Source organism: Arachis ipaensis, chromosome B09, assembly GCF_000816755.2.
Source record: "Arachis ipaensis cultivar K30076 chromosome B09, Araip1.1, whole genome shotgun sequence".
Taxonomy (NCBI): domain Eukaryota; kingdom Viridiplantae; phylum Streptophyta; class Magnoliopsida; order Fabales; family Fabaceae; genus Arachis; species Arachis ipaensis.
This window is the reverse complement of record NC_029793.2, coordinates 113,402,728-113,419,075: the sequence shown is the minus strand read 5'-3', so window position 1 is coordinate 113,419,075 and position 16,348 is coordinate 113,402,728. Positions and strand designations below refer to the sequence as shown.

Below are 16,348 nucleotides of genomic sequence, written 5' to 3'. Positions count from 1 at the left end.
CCCCTAGCCACTGGTTTGAGGTCATGCCTTCTTAGTTGAACTGGCTTGCCTCTTGAGTCAATTTTCCATTGAGCTCCTTCCTCACATATGTCTATGTGTACTTGGTCTAACCTTTGATCAAAGTTGACCCTTCTAGTGAAAGAGTGAGGATCTCCTTGCATCATTGGCAAGTTAAATGTCAACCTCACATTTTCCGGACTAAAATCTAAGTAATTCCCCCGAACCATGGTGAGATAATTCTTTGGGTTCGGGTTCTTACTTTGATCATGGTTCCTAGTGATCCATGCATTAGCATAGAACTCTTGAACCATTAGAATTCCGACTTGTTGGATGGGGTTTGTTAGAACTTCCCAACCTCTTCTTTGGATCTCATGTCGGATCTCCGGATACTCATTTTTCTTGAGTTTGAAAGGGACCTCGGGGATCACCTTCTTCTTGGCCACAATATTATAGAAGTGGTCTTGATGGGCTTTGGAGATGAATCTTTCCATCTCCCATGACTCGGAGGTGGAAGCTTTTGTCTTCCCTTTCCCTTTTCTAGAGGATTCTCCGGTCTTAGGTGCCATCAATGGTAATAAAAAAACAAAAAGCTTTATGCTTTTACCACACCAAACTTAGAATAATGCTCGCCCTCGAGCAAGAGAAGAAAGAAGAGATGAAGAAGAAGAAGAAACGGAGGAAAGGGAGAGAGGTTGTGTTTCGGCCAAGAAGAGGAAGAGAGGGTTGTGTTGTGTGAAAATGAAGAATGGAGGGGTTTATATAGTGGAGTGAGAGGGGTTAAGTTCGGCCATTTAGGGTGGGTTTGGGTGGGAAAGTGATTTTGAATTTTGAAGGTAGGTGGGGTTTATGAGGTGGGTTTATGGGGAAGATTGGATGGATGTGAGTGGTGAATGGGTAATAGGGAAGAGAGAGATTGAGGTGATTAGTGAAGGATTTTGGGGAAGGGTGTTTATTGGGAAGAGAGGATGAATGAGAAGAGGGAAGAGTATGAGTGGAGGTAGGTGGGGATCCTGTGGGGTCCACAGATGCTGAGATGATCCTGTGGGATCCACAGATCCTGAGGTGTCAAGGAATTGCATCCCTACACCAATTAGGCATGTAAAATGCCTTTGCATGCAATTATGGCATTTAAATGCCGAATTGGTGCTTGTTCTGGGCGTTCAGCGCCCAGATGCAGCATGTTTCTGGCGTTGAACGCCAGTTCTATGCTTGTTTCTGGCGTTCAGCGACAGCTTTCCTCAATGTGCATTCCTGGCGTCTGAACGCCAAGATGCTGCTTGTTTTGGGCGTTCAACGCCAGATGCTCCTTACTGGCGTTTAAACGCCAGTGAGCCCTTACTCCAGGGTGTGATTTTTCTTCTACTGTTTTTTATTCTGTTTTTAATTTTTGTATTTATTTTGTGACTCCACATGATCGTGAACCAAATAAAACATGAAAGAACAATAAAATAAAAATAAAATTAGATAAATAAAAATTGGGTTGCCTCCCAACAAGCGCTTCTTTAATGTCAATAGCTTGACAGTGGGCTCTCATGGAGCCACACAGGTGATCAGGTCAATTTTATAGACTCCCAACACCAAACTTAGAGTTTGGATATGGGAGTTCAACACCAAACTTAGAGTTTGGCTGAGGCCTCCCGACACCAAACTTAGAGTTTGACTGTGGGGGCTTTAGTTGACTCTGTACTGAGAGAAGCTTATCGTGCCTCTTTTCCATGTTTATAGGATGATAACCTTGTGCTTTAAACACAAGGGAGTCCCCATTCAATTGAAGGACTAATCCAAGGATGATGGATTCATCCTCATCCTTTCCAGTGTCTAGGATTATGAAATCAGCAGGGATGTAAAGGCCTGCAATCTTTACTAGCATGTCCTCTACTTGTCTATAAGCCTCTTTTCTTGAATTGTCTGCCATCTCTAATGAGATTCTAGCAGCTTGCACCTCAAAGATTCCCAGTTTCTCCATTACAGAGAGTAGCATGAGGTTTATTCCTGACCCAAGGTCACATAGAGCCTTCTCAAAGGTCATGGTGCCTATGGTACAAGGAATTAGGAACTTTCTAGGATCCTGTTTCTTCTGAGGTAATCTCAGTTGATCCAATGCATTTAGTTCATTGGTGAACAGGGGAGGTTCATCTCCCCAAGTCTCATTACCAAATAAATTGGCATTCAGCTTCATGATTGCACCAAGGTACTTGGCAACTTGCTCTTCAGTGATATCCTCATTCTCTTCAGAAGAAGAATACTCATCAGAGCTCATGAAGGGCATAAGGAGGTTCAATGGAATCTCTATGGTCTCTAAATGAGCCTCAGATTCCTTTGGTTCCTCACAGGAAAACTCCTTGTCAATGACATCTTAGCTAATTCAGACAGACCATCATAGAATATATCCAGGATGGTCCATTCTGAAAGCATGTCAGAATGACACTTTTTGGTCAGTTCCTTGTATCTCTCCCAAGCTTCATAGAGGGATTCACCTTCTTTCTGTCTGAAGGTTTGAATATCCACTCTAAGCTTACTCAGCTTTTGAGGAGGAAAGAACTTGGCTAAGAAAGCCTTGACCAGCTTATCCCAAGAGTTCAGGCTATCCTTAGGTTGAGAGTCCAATCATATTCTAGCTCTGTCTCTTACAGCAAATGGGAAAAGCATGAGCCTGTAGACTTCAGGATCTACTCCATTAGTCTTAACAGTGTCACATATCTGCAAGAATTCAGTTAAGAACTGAAAGGGATCTTCAGATGGAAGTCCATGAAACTTTCAGTTTTGTTGCATCAGAGAAACTAATTGAGGTTTAAGCTCAAAATTGTTTGCTCCAATAGTAGGGATGGAGATGCTTCTTCCATGTAAATTGGAATTAGGTGCAGTAAAGTCACCAAGCATCCTCCTTACATTATTATTATTTTCGGCTGCCATCTCCTCTTCCTGTTCGAAAATTCCTGTAAGGTTGTCTCTGGATTGTTGTATTTTAGCTTCTCTTAGTTTCCTCTTCAGAGTCCTTTCAGGTTCAGGATCTGCTTCAACAAGAATGTTCTTGTCCTTGCTCCTGCTCATATGAAAGAGAAGGGAATAACAAAGAAAATATGGAATCCTCTATGTCACAGTATAGAGATTCTTTTGTGTGAGTAGAAGAAGAAAAGAATGTAATGTAAGGAAAGAGATGGGAGGAGAATCCAAACACAAGGGTGAGGAGAGCAGAGATATGAGATGAAGAGAAGTGTTAGTAAGTAATTGAATAAATAGAAGAAGATGAGAGAGAGAAGTTTTCGAAAATTAATTTTTGAAAAGGGGTTGATTATTTTCGAAAATTAAAGGATTAAAATTAAAATTTAAAACAATTAATTAATTAAAAATAATTTTTGAAAAAGAGGGAGGTATTTTCGAAAATTAGAGAGGGAAAAGTAGTTAGGTGGTTTTGAAAAAGATAAGAAACAAACAAAAAATCAATTAGTTAGTTGAGAAATGATTTGAAAATCAATATTGAAAAGATAAGAAGATAAGAAGTTAGAAAAGATATTTTAAAATCAAATTTTTGAAAAATATGATTTAAAAAGATATGATAGAAAGATATGATTAAAATTAGTTTTGAAAAAGATTTGATTTTAAAAAAAATCAAAATTAATGACTTGACTCACAAGTAATCACAAGATATGATTCTAGAACTTAAAGTTTGAATCTTTCTTAACAAGTAAGTAACAAACTTGAAATTTTTGAATCAAAACATTAATTTTTTATGATATTTTCGAAAATTATGAGATGAAATTAAGAAAAATATTTTTGAAAAATATTTTTTAAAATTTTTGAAAATAAATAAGAAAAATAAAAAAAATTTGATTTTTGAAAAAGATAAGATTTTCAAATTGAAAATTTGATTTGACTCATAAGAAACAACTAGATTTTAAAAATTTTTGAAAAAGTCAATCTAAATTTTCAAAATTTATGAGTGAAAAAGGGAAAGATATTTTTTTTATTTTTGAATTTTTAATGCTGAAAGAGAAAAACATGAAAAAGACTCATAACATAAAAATTATGAATCAAAACACACAATGCATGCAAGAACACTATGAATGTCAAGATGAACACCAAGAACACTATGAATGTCAAGATGAACACCAAGAACACTATGAATGTCAAGATGAACATCAAGAACTTATTTTTGAAAAATTTTCAAGAAAAGAAAACATGCAAGACACCAAACTTAGAAATTTTTCATGTATAGACACTATGAATGCAAGAATGCATATGAAAAACAAGAAAAGATACAAAACAAGAAAATATGAAGATCAAACAAGAAGACTAGCCAAGAATAACTTGAAGATCATGAAGAACACTATGAATGCATGAATTTTCGAAAAATGCATAAATTTTTTTGAAAAAAATGCAATTGATACCAAACTTAAAAATAACTCAAGACTCAAACAAGAAACACAAAATATTTTTTATTTTTATGATTTTATAAATTTTTTTTTTATTTTTTCGAAAATTAATGTGAAAAAGAAAAATAAAGATTCCAAAATTTTTAATATGAATTCCAGGAATCTTGCACTCTTAGTCTAAAGCTCCAATCTGAGGATTAGACATGGCTTAATAGCCAGCCAAGCTTTAGAAGATACAAATCAGTCATACAATAACAAATTTGATTAGCAACAACTAGCTTGCTCTTGTAATGATGACCTAGGAGCCTCAGTCCAAATGAATTTAGACGTGGCTCTGTAATGGCTCCAAAAACTTGGTGCTCTAATCTTAATTCATAATTTGTCACAACTTCGATACAACTAACCAGCAAGTGCACTGGGTCGTCCAAGTAATAAAACCTTACGTGAGTAAGGGTTGATCCCACGGAGATTGTTGGTGTGAAGCAAGCTATGGTCATCTTGTAAATCTCAGTCAGGTGGATAATATCTTAGAAGCAGAATAAGTTGAATTGAATAGAAAAACAGTAGTACTTTGCATTAAATCATGAGGAACAGCAGAGCTCCACACCTTAATCTATGGAGTGCAGAAACTCTACCGTTGTAAATATATAAGTAATGAAGGTTCAGGCATGGCCGAATGGCCAGCCCCCAAACGTGATCAATAGATCAAAAGATAATCCAAAGATGTAAATACAATAGTAAAAAGTCCTATTTATACTAAACTAGTTACTAGGGTTTATAGAAGTAAGTAATTGATGCATAAATCCACTTCCGGGGCCCACTTGGTGTGTGCTTGGGCTGAGCTTGAAGTTTATACGTGCAGAGGCTTCTTTTGGAGTTGAACACCAAGTTGTAACGTGTTTTTGGCGTTCAACTCTGGTTCGTGACGTGTTTCTGGCGTTTAACTCCAGACTGCAGCGTAGAACTGGCGTTCAACGCCCTTTTGCGTCGTTTAAACTTGGACAAAGTATGGACTATTATATATTGTTGGAAAGCCCTGGATGTCTACTTTCCAACGCCGGTTAGAGCGCGCCATTTGGAGTTCTGTAGCTCCAGAAAATCCACTTTGAGTGCAGGGAGGTTAGAATCCAACAGCATCAGCAGTCCTTCTTCAACCTCTGAATCTGATTTTTACTCAAGTCCCTCAATTTCAGCCAGAAAATACCTGAAATCACAGAAAAATACACAAACTCATAGTAAAGTCCAAAAATATGAATTTAACATAAAAACTAATAAAAACATCCCTAAAAGTAACTAGATCCTACTAAAAACATACTAAAAACAATGCCAAAAAGCGTATAAATTATCCGCTCATCAAAAACCCATGACCAATAACTCGCACTCTTTTGTCAACTCGTTGGGAGATGACCTGGGATTTCTACTCCCAGTAATTTTATTCTCAATTTGTGACAAATCTTTCTAAAATTATAAGTGAAATTTTCATCGGTTAAGAACTGTACTTGCAACGTTATTCTTATTATAAATTCTTAATCGGCAATTTTCCGCACGTCAGAGGTACTCAGCATGGTAATGGTGCCCACATACATAATATATAAGGTCCCGAAAAAGGTAGAGGCAATCTTAGAACTCCGACATTTAGATATAAAACTTAAAGTTAAAGTTTAGAATTATAATACAAGGTGAGCTATCTAATGTTCCTAAGTCTAACTCAATTCTACTTATTCCCTGAGCTTCTCGCCTTCCTCCAATCTTCCAGAACTCCGATACACAGACAAGTAATATAGACAAAGCAAACAAAAGTAGGATACAGATACAATAGGTAGCAAATATAGCAAGTAAGCATAATAATCACATAGGCAAGCCCAATTAATGCACAATCAACAAAACACACATATGCATATGATGTATGTCTGTCCTATAGCTGATGAGTCTCACTTGTCGGTCATATAGCCAACCCGACATGTTCGGTAGCTAACCCGGACATCGTCCTCTTGAAAACTGGTGAGGATACAGTACCACGATCCTCACCTGGTGAGTGGTAAACCACCTCGATCCCCACCATCTACGGTTGATAAACCACCTCGATCTCCACAGACGTTTTCAATTGAAAAACTGCATACACGTGGGCGATAAATAACCACGATCCCCACAAACACATTCACAACCCATGGGCGGTAAACAACCACAATCCCTACGTCCATCGTGACACTGGACAAGCGGTACACCACCACAATCCTTGCCAAGTCAAAACTCACATTCAAAACCACAATCTTTTAAAATTAGTGTTAAAATTCATATTTTAATTATTTCTACTTCATTAAACTATAAACTTTAATTTTCTAATTTTTTAAATAATAATTAATTTACTAGTTAATTATTTACTAATTATTCGGGGTTTATACATGTCGAGTCCTATCGCAGGTAATGAGTTCATTTGTCGGTTTGGACCCGCACCCGATGCAATTCAACTCGCAAGTCGGATCATGCATTCCAATGGCATAACCTCTGCAGGTCCCAACCTCTTGCAGGCGCTGATTCTCCAGCTGAAGTATGCCGAACATGACCTCTGCAAGTACTTGTAGACGCTGATTCTCCAGTTGAAGGATGTGACCCCTTCTTCTGGAAGCCATTCCATATTCACGGGTATCCCTGCACAATCATTCTCATACAAAACCCACGGCATAACATTTTTGCATCAGCATCATAACTATTTACTTTTCGTCACCCTCTCGTGACCTTTCAATCATTCTCATAATCACACGTACCGATTTATCTTTTCTCTTCCTTCAGTCCTTCACTTAATTATCCTTAATAGTTCAAACTATCTTCACATTATTCTCTCATCATCCACTAAGTATTTTATGGAAAGAGAATCATAAGATTCTTTAATTAAGTTGGTATTCTCTAAAGCTTTTAAGATCACTTTATTTGCTCTTCTCTGACTTATAATATTATTAATAATATCTTTACTAGATAATATTTTTAATAAAATAATAAAAATAATATAAATAAGATAATTTAAATAAAAAATAATAATATTTATATTTTTTTCTTAACAATAATATAAATAAGATAAAATAATAACAATAATAAGTTAATTTTCGAATTTATAGTCAAGTTTTATTTCCTATTTAAATGTGTCTTTGCTGTTATTATTTTATCATACTCTTTTTAAAGATGTTGCAGAGTATTTTGATGACTGAAATTTAGAAAGAGATTATTAATAGAGAAGTTTTAGAATATTTATCATGCTGAAGCATTTATCGTGACTAGAAAGTTCTTGTAACTTTGTAACTCCACCACTTTGTGACGGTGACAAAAGAAAAGGTGGTGGTGGTGGCAGAGTTAGAGTTGCTGCTGAGGACTCAGTTTCTCAAAGTGAGTCTGTTACTGACGACTACTATGCAGTTTTGGGACTGGTAATGCATCAATCAAACTCTTCTAGAAAGTTTAAGTACTCAAACATTTAGAACGGAAAAAAAATAATTCAATTAAAATGTCTTAATGACTTTTAGACTTTTGCTTTAATTGTTATCCATGATCTCATTGATTTTTGGTATTGTCCTATTAGAAAATCAATATACTCTCTAGTGTATTATATTATATGTGTCGCTTTAGTCGTTAGCACACTAATTAGAAAATTTAAACTTAAGAATTGGAAGTTGCGTAATAATTAATTTGGTGGACTTTACTGAATCTTAAACATGATATATATATATATATAGTCTAATACACCATCTCAGATCAAGAAGGCTTACTATGATTGCATGAAATCTTGCCACTCTGACTTGAATGGCAATGATCCTGAGACTACGAATTTCTACATGTTCATCAATAAAGTCTATGTAGTGAGTTCCTTTTGTGTTAAGTGTTTCTTACACAATTTATGCACTGTGTCTTTGATCATGAACAGGTAGCCCTAATGCTATAGGTATGGAAGGAGTATCATTTGATGTTTTCAGAATGGTAAGAATAGTACATTGACAATTAGATTATTTGAATATTCATATGTTTTTCTGCCAACTTTTTATATTCATGCAATGGATAGTGCTGGATTAATGTGATTTCTTCGGTTAAAACATCGCAGTAGTTGTCATATTCTGCTTAAATAATAAAAGATCATCATAACATGGATTGAGGAAGCATTTTTATAATGTTATAATCTATAAGAACATTTCATTTTTCATCATGCACTCTACACTAGATGCTGTTGAGTTTAGAAAACTAAACTATGATTAAGATAATGATTAAACATTATTGAATTATTTGTTTATATAATTTTGATGTGTTTATGTGTAGAAAATAAATTAATCACATTGGCCCAAAAAAAAATAAAACAATCACAAATGACATCTGGCCCACCTACACACAATTATGGCCCAAAGGTTATTTGCTTCATCACAAATATTTTTCATCAGAAACAAAAGCAAAAACAAAAAGGAAAAGAAAGCTATTAGCCCAAGAAGCAAATGCTCAAGCCCAAATTCACACTTAATAGTCCAAGGATATATAATTATTACCATCACAAATAATTCTTGATTGAAACAAACAAGCAACTAGCTAAATAATGAAAGATAGAAAACAAGCCCATAATCAAACCAAAGTCCAACATTGGTCAACATTCAAATCTATTTATTCACTTAGATAGTAACTAAGTGATTCAAATTCCATTTTATTGGAACCATCACATGACATTATTTCATTTCAATTGAGTTAATTATATTCACTTCATCTACTGAAAAGTCAAACTCTCTCTTCTCTCTCCACTCTCACCTATCACATCACTCTTTGAACAAAGAAGAAAGAAAGAATAGAAAAGTTCTGCCACTAGGATTCGGTGAAGAACAAAAGGGTTGTTACCAATTTCAAGTAAGTTTCAGGACTACAATAAGAGGAAAGATTTCATCAAAAAAGAAAATCACAAAAATGCGATTTCCCTCTTTATGTTTCATCAAGGATTATTGAAGAAATCAATTGGGTCACAAGCACTGTTCTGAAAAATATGAAAGAGAAGATTCAATGGTGCTCTGCATGGAATCTATGGTCAATAAACAAACTTAGAGCTAAAGCAAGAATCCACGGCTCAGATTCAAGATTATTGAAGAAAAAGGTTGAAAGAGAAGATTGAAGGTATGGTTACATGTGACTGCTTCTACCCTCCCTCTCTTCTGTGAACATTGCTGCTGCATCTGTGTATTGGAAGAAGAGAACCAACATGTGCTGAAGAAGGTTTCAAGTCCTGTAAGCTTTACTCCTCTATAATAGAGGTGAACAGCCAAGGATTGAGTAGGGAGTGAGAGCACACGTTTGGGTTCCTGTAGCTCTTTGAGCTGTTTATTCTTTTCCTTCATAGTTTTCATTGAATATTTAATTTTTCTCAATTTAGTCTGTCTGTGTTTCATTGGTAAAAGACAAAATATAAGGTTTTGTAAGAAAAAGTCAATGAGTGAAAAAAGGCAGAGAGTTAAACTTGGAGAAAAAGCCATAGTTATCTCAGAAATTTTTTGTATATATTTCTGTTTTGTTATCATAATCTCGAGGGGATTCCCTTACAAGTTGGGTTAGTAGTTGGCTGTTGAAAGTTAGGTTTGAGTCCTACTCAAGTTCAGGTTGGGTTAGAATCTAGACTTGTCCCAGATAGGATTGGGTAGATACTAGGAAGAACTATTGAATGTAATCCTATTGAAGATAATGAAATTCCATCACTGTTGTGATGGAGACTGGATGTAGGCTACATTGTACTAAGTAGCTAAACCAGGATACATCTGTATGTTGCTCCTTCTTTTCTACTTCGCTGCTATTTCTGTTACTCATGAGACAAAATGAAAATGTCTCTCAACTCGATACGAGATAATAGTAAAAATATCTCATAAGTTTCTTTGAAAAAGTAAAAAGTAATATTCAGCAAAAAAGGAAGCTAAGATTTAACCTCCCTTCTCTTAGCCATTGATAACCATCAGAGGCCTCTTTAAGTTTCAAACTTGGTTTCAAAGAAATTGTTTTATCTGAATGTTTAAGAGTTCGAGTTAATGCATGTTTTTATTAAGTTCTTTCCTCGTCTAACATAACAAGCATGCACTTTTTACAGGCTAGTTCTCAATGGAAAAAGAGACAATCAAAAGTCTTGGTAAGTCTCAGTTTCGAAAATAATTATTTAAATAGACATATTAGCTTTGATATGAATGAATTCAAGCACTCCAATTCATTCTAATTCCAATTCGGATTTTAATTCTATTTCAGTCAGAAGATGCTAAGATCAACTTTCAATGTGGAGCTTAATGTTGCCAATGCAACTTGGTTATCCATTAATATTTTAAATTATCCTATCTTTAAGTGCTAAGTGTAATTTGTGACATCAGTTAATGAAGGAGATCCATGTAATATTGGGATGGTCATCTTTTTTTTTTTTTGGTATCTTTTTATTAAGACAGTGAGATATTGGCTAATGATGTTGAAAAAAAACATCCAATTTTATAGGTATCATGTAATGAATATTATGTTTATTTATGTGATTTTTGGTATTCTTTTTTTAAATTTACAGTGTGTTTGATGGAGTAAATTTAGAAAACAAACCTAAAGTATTCATTTTGCAATGGAAAAATCTAAAAAAAATTCTATTTTACCTTACTGGCAGATTTACAGAGAATTTTCTGTCTGTATTCAGAGTTTGGAATGGTTTTCCAAGACTCCAATTACCGACGGAAAATCCATAAAAAATATGTCTCTAATTATTACCAATAGAAAATCCGTCAAAAAATCTATCTCTAATTATCGACAGAAAATCCGTTGGAATGTTTGACGTTCTAGGAAAATGGATGGGAGAATTTACCGAGAAAAAATCTGTCGGTAACTGGTAAAAATCTGTCAGTAAATTACTGACCGAAAAAAATCGGTCGATAAATAATTTATGACGAGACTTTTACAGAAAGACGAAACCCGTCGACAATTTTGTCGGTAATAAAAATTCTGTCTGTAGCAAAGATTAAATTTGTCTATATTAAATAATTTTCTAGTTGTGTATTTACTCTCAATGAAACACGAAGAAACTTCTTTGGAATCAAAAGAAAAGACTACTGCAATGTCATCTAAACCTTCTCATCATTTGAACAAACTGATATGTTCATGGATTCTAACTATTTAAACTTAAGTTGAATATTTGAGTACCAGAGGAGAGAGTAAGCCATGTGTAATCAATTAAAAAAGGTATTGACTTCATATAGCCTCACAGAAGTTGTATGCCAGAATTATTGTTCTTTGTTTCATTTCAATTAAATAGTACAGTCTAGAGTAGAAGAAATCAAAATTCTTAATGTTCTGCCAAACATGAATTGTGCGGATCTTGTAGTTGCTATAACACAGGATACCGTGTGAGGTAACCTAAAGAATGTCATCAAAGGCCTGGTACCATAGAAATAAATATAGACATCTTCAGGATGAGCAACATACATTAGAAATCAATATCGTACTTTAGGCTAGAATTATGGTTTGTGGTTTCTAGCATGTTTGAGTTGTTCTTGACTGTAATATAATAAACATTGATCCCTTGTGAAGTTACAATCCATGTAGTAGTTTATAGTCTCTGAAAATCCAACAACTTAATTTTACATTTTATATATTATAGGAGAATTATATATCAGTTAATTGGTTGCATTGGATTTTTGCAATTGCATCCAAATGCATGGTAATGTCTAGGAAGACACAAAAATAAAGATGTTCTTTCACAGAAAGGGATGAGTGCATGCGATTTTTTTATTTGCTATCATGGATTAGATAAAAGAACATTTGAAAATAACTGAATGGTTTAAGAAGGAAAACACTTGGAAGTAAAATGGGGTAGCTAGGAACATTGCATGGAAATTATAATGTCAAAATAAGTGATGCAACATGTATTCATGTGTGTTACCCATCTATTTGTATGTTCGAGATAGTTCTTTCAGTACCTTGGATTTGAGAATTAGTTCCTAAGTCAAACTAGATTGATCTTTGCTATTTAGCAATTGATATGCTGAGATCGGAATGGAATTGAAATAATTAATCTGTCAGGATTTTAATTCTATCTTACCTATTTGTTGCTTACTCTTGGTTGTATTTGAGGTCAATAATAACTTTTTTTTCCTCTGAAGGAACCAAAACAGTTCAACGATTTCCTTTGCGACATTTGGAGTAGAAGAACCTTCATGGTTTCTGTGATTCTCTTTCTTCTAAAGGAATCACTTTGATCCCCAAATCAGAAGCTGCAGACAGGTTTTTGCAATTTTTTCTTTCTTAGTTGGACCATTTAAAATTCAATGTTTCTTCTTCCATAACTTGTTATTTGGTTTAATTTTACAGTGAAGTTACTGCAGACGAAGCAAGAAGTTTCTTAGTCAATTCTGAGCCAAAAGTTGAATGATTACTTAACTGAATGTGTTGAAATATTTAGGGTCTTTCTTTCTTGTATAAATATCTCTACTAGGCCAATGTAACAAATAACAATTGGTTAACCACCAAAAACGCCCCCAAATTATTCAAACGCTGACAAAAATACACCTAAATTTTACTATCGATAAAAATGCCTTTAAATAATTTAAAAACATAACAACAATACTCAACAATAAATATATATTTTCAAAAAATACCTTAGATATTGAATTTTGATGTGATTTTTTACAAGAATAATTAAAAAAATGAGATATTATTATTCTTAAAATTTGAAAATTTTTTTCTAAGTATATATTTTTTTTGTTATTTTTTAAAAGTATTATTAGTTGTTAACAAAAAAATTACAAAAAAAATATATACACAACGAGAAATCATCAAATTTTAAGGATACTAATATCTCATTTTCTTAATCATGCTTGCAAAAAATTGTATCAAAATTCAATCTCTAATATATTTTTTGAGAAATACATATTTAATGTTAGATAATCTTGCAAAAAAACTAACATTAAATATGTATTTTTCAAAATATACATTAGAGATTTAATTTTGATGCATTTTTTGCAAGCATAATTAAAAAAATGAGATATTATTATTCTTAAAATTTGGTGATTTTTTGTTAAGTATATATTATTTTGTAATTTTTTAAAAGTATTATTGGTTGTTAACAAAAATAATTATAAAAAAATTATATACTTAATAAATAAGATTCGTCAATTTATGCCTAATTATGGTATTGATCATTAGTTGGCAGTGAATAAAAAGGGTGCTTTGATATCTGACAGGTACTAGTGACTTAACTCTTCAATTTCACAAAACTAATACATTTGATCGAAGATCTGTGTTTGGCTATTGTGTGTACTTTGGATCGAACCTAGTATCATGGAAATGCACAAAACAACCAACATTGAGTAGGAGCTCCATTGAAGCAGATCGCCACTGTCGTTACTGAACTTATTTGGATCCAAAATCTCTTGTTAGAGTTGTGCCAGCAATGTGACATTCCACCAATAGTGTTTTGTAATAATATGTCAGGAGTTTTATTAGCTTATCATCCAATACTACATGAGAGAATAAAATACTTCGGATTAAACTTGTATTTTGAATAAATCTCTCTCTCACTCACTCATATTTGGTTGCACTCATATATTGTCGTTATTCTTTTCTATATGCTTGTGTAACCTAAGTCATGAAGGAATCATGTATTGGAAATTGGAATTAGATTAAGATCGTTCAACCAAAAAAAATGTGGTACACATTCCACCCTTTTGCATTTTCGTTTTTAATACTAATATAGAGAAAAATGTTAGAGGGTTGATATTTTGATAAAAATAATATTAAATAAAAATAATAAATTTTATTCATCATGTAACATATAGGCATTAATGAATACTGATATAGTTTATTTGCATATATTAGTGTAAAAGAAGATTACATGAAATTCAATGTTTCCCACTTGAATTATTGAAGGAGAAAACATTCTGTATAGATTGACAACACCATGAGAAAATAAATAGTAAATTTCTGTGATGGTGCCAAATAATATATGTGTTCCAATTCGTTTTCTTCAAAATTTTCACCAAGTTATATACGCATCGGCATTATAATAGCCACGATAAATATTATTATTCTACTTCATCTAAGAATCCACTTCAATATATAAATTATCTTTTGAAAAATAAAAAGAATTTAAGTTAAATTTCATCAAATCTCAAACCACAATATAAGTATAATTTGCACTAAAAATAATTATTCTGGGAATTACCTGAAATGTCAATTTAGACCTGAACGTGAGACACAAACTCCTTTTGAAGCAGCGTCCAACTTATTTTGGAGTTAAAGTGTTGCCATCCAAATTTTTCGTGAGGAGGTGGGGATGGTACCTGCAAGAGATTTCGGTACTTAAGTTAGCAAGAATTTTGAACAAGTTTTTAATAGATAGGAACTTGAATATATCTGAGAGGTGTCAGTGTATTTATAGTAGAGTAAATAACCACTTTTTGAAATAGTTCTATCTTTGTTGATGGATAACCGTTCTTTTTATTACTAAAATTTATTGGAATCTATCTTATAGATGAAATAGAGATAATAGGAGATAGTTACTTATTTGAATAAGTAGGGTTGGACTTTCTTATCGTATCTGACAAGTAGAAGATGTCACCCTTTTTTAGGTAGGCCTTTATTTTTATTGGCCCTGATTTTATGTTTTTTGGTTAGGGTATGAACAATATTTTTTGCAAAAAAAGAGAATAATTTAACGACTAATAAAAACATGTTAAGGTTCTATTTTGTTTGTGTTACGGTTTAGTTCATAGGGTGGGTTTGAACGCACATAAACGGGGTATTTAAGAGCTATACACATCCAAATCAAGATTATATATTATCCTATAAAAGAGGATAGAATCAGCCAAAGATTCTTTTTAAATCTCCAGTCACCAAAAACTATAAATACTAGGGATAAGTTTTTTCATCGGTATCTTTCCTAATCTTAATTCTAGCATTTCTTGGACCTGAGATTGACTTAATCATTGTAATCCTTGCAGCTACACCACCTCCATTTGACTCCGAAGTGATGACCGATTGGTGAGTCTCCATCTCAACCTCTCTTTCACCACCGTGAACAATTCTAGAATAAAACAGTTTGGGATATATTTGGTTTTCACTTTCAGTGTTTTTCTTTCTTTCTTTTTTTTTTTTTTTTTTTTTGGTTTTTGGAATTGTGAATAAAAAACTGAAACCTAGTAAAATAGAAAGTACTAAAAATTGAAATAGGAAAAATATTTCTCATAAAATCCTAAACATTTTGATTGTGATTTTCAAAAAATAGCAAAAAATAAATAACTTTGAGAAAAAAGCTAAGGCTAAAGGTTTTTTAAGACATGCATCCAGTTAACATGGATCCTGATTTAATTGAAATGTGCCCATGATGATTGGATAAATTGAATTGAGTATAAAATACGTGAAACAAGTCCCTTAATTCAAGTATCATCCTTATTCCTTGCACGCTTGAATAGCCTTTGAGGAATATATTGGAGGAATGTCAAACGTCTTTTTCGTGTGACAAAATTAAAGCAGAGATCCTAATATTTGTATTGTGAGAACAGCATAGTTGTAGTTTATAAGCACTAGGTGGACAAGGAGATAGGATTTTGGTTCCACTTGGAATTGTTCCAATTAACATACACTCAAATTCAAACTATACTCTTCCAACTACCATCGGCAGCCTTATCACAGTGGTACTTATTATTAGCAAAAATGTGCAATGTGACATCAAATTAAATCTTGTTGGATTTGGCCATGAGACCGTGTCATTAGGCTGTTGGTTATATTGTTCCCAACTTCCCATTCAAGTTTGTTTTCTTTCATTTTTCTAAAAAACAATTATTTATTATCATACTTTTCAAAGATGTAAAAAACAAAATATGCAAAAATATTCTTTTTAAGAAAATAAGTATACATCAGAAGTTAAATAGATTGATTTAACTTAATAGAACGTGTCATAAAACCACTTTTTTTTTTTAAATTTGAGCTAATAAGATGAGAAAATATATGAATAA

At 33.2% G+C, this 16,348-nt stretch overlaps 1 long non-coding RNA gene across 1 annotated transcript in view; it reads left to right on the top strand.

Moving 5' to 3' along the window:
• The window catches only part of LOC110266616, a 26,196-nt gene continuing 19,059 nt past the window's right edge, over positions 9,212 to 16,348 (top strand). The window contains exons 1-2 of the long non-coding RNA XR_002354059.1: positions 9,212 to 9,225; positions 9,939 to 9,940. This is a non-coding gene — a long non-coding RNA (uncharacterized LOC110266616). The remainder of the gene's footprint in view (positions 9,226 to 9,938; positions 9,941 to 16,348) is intronic.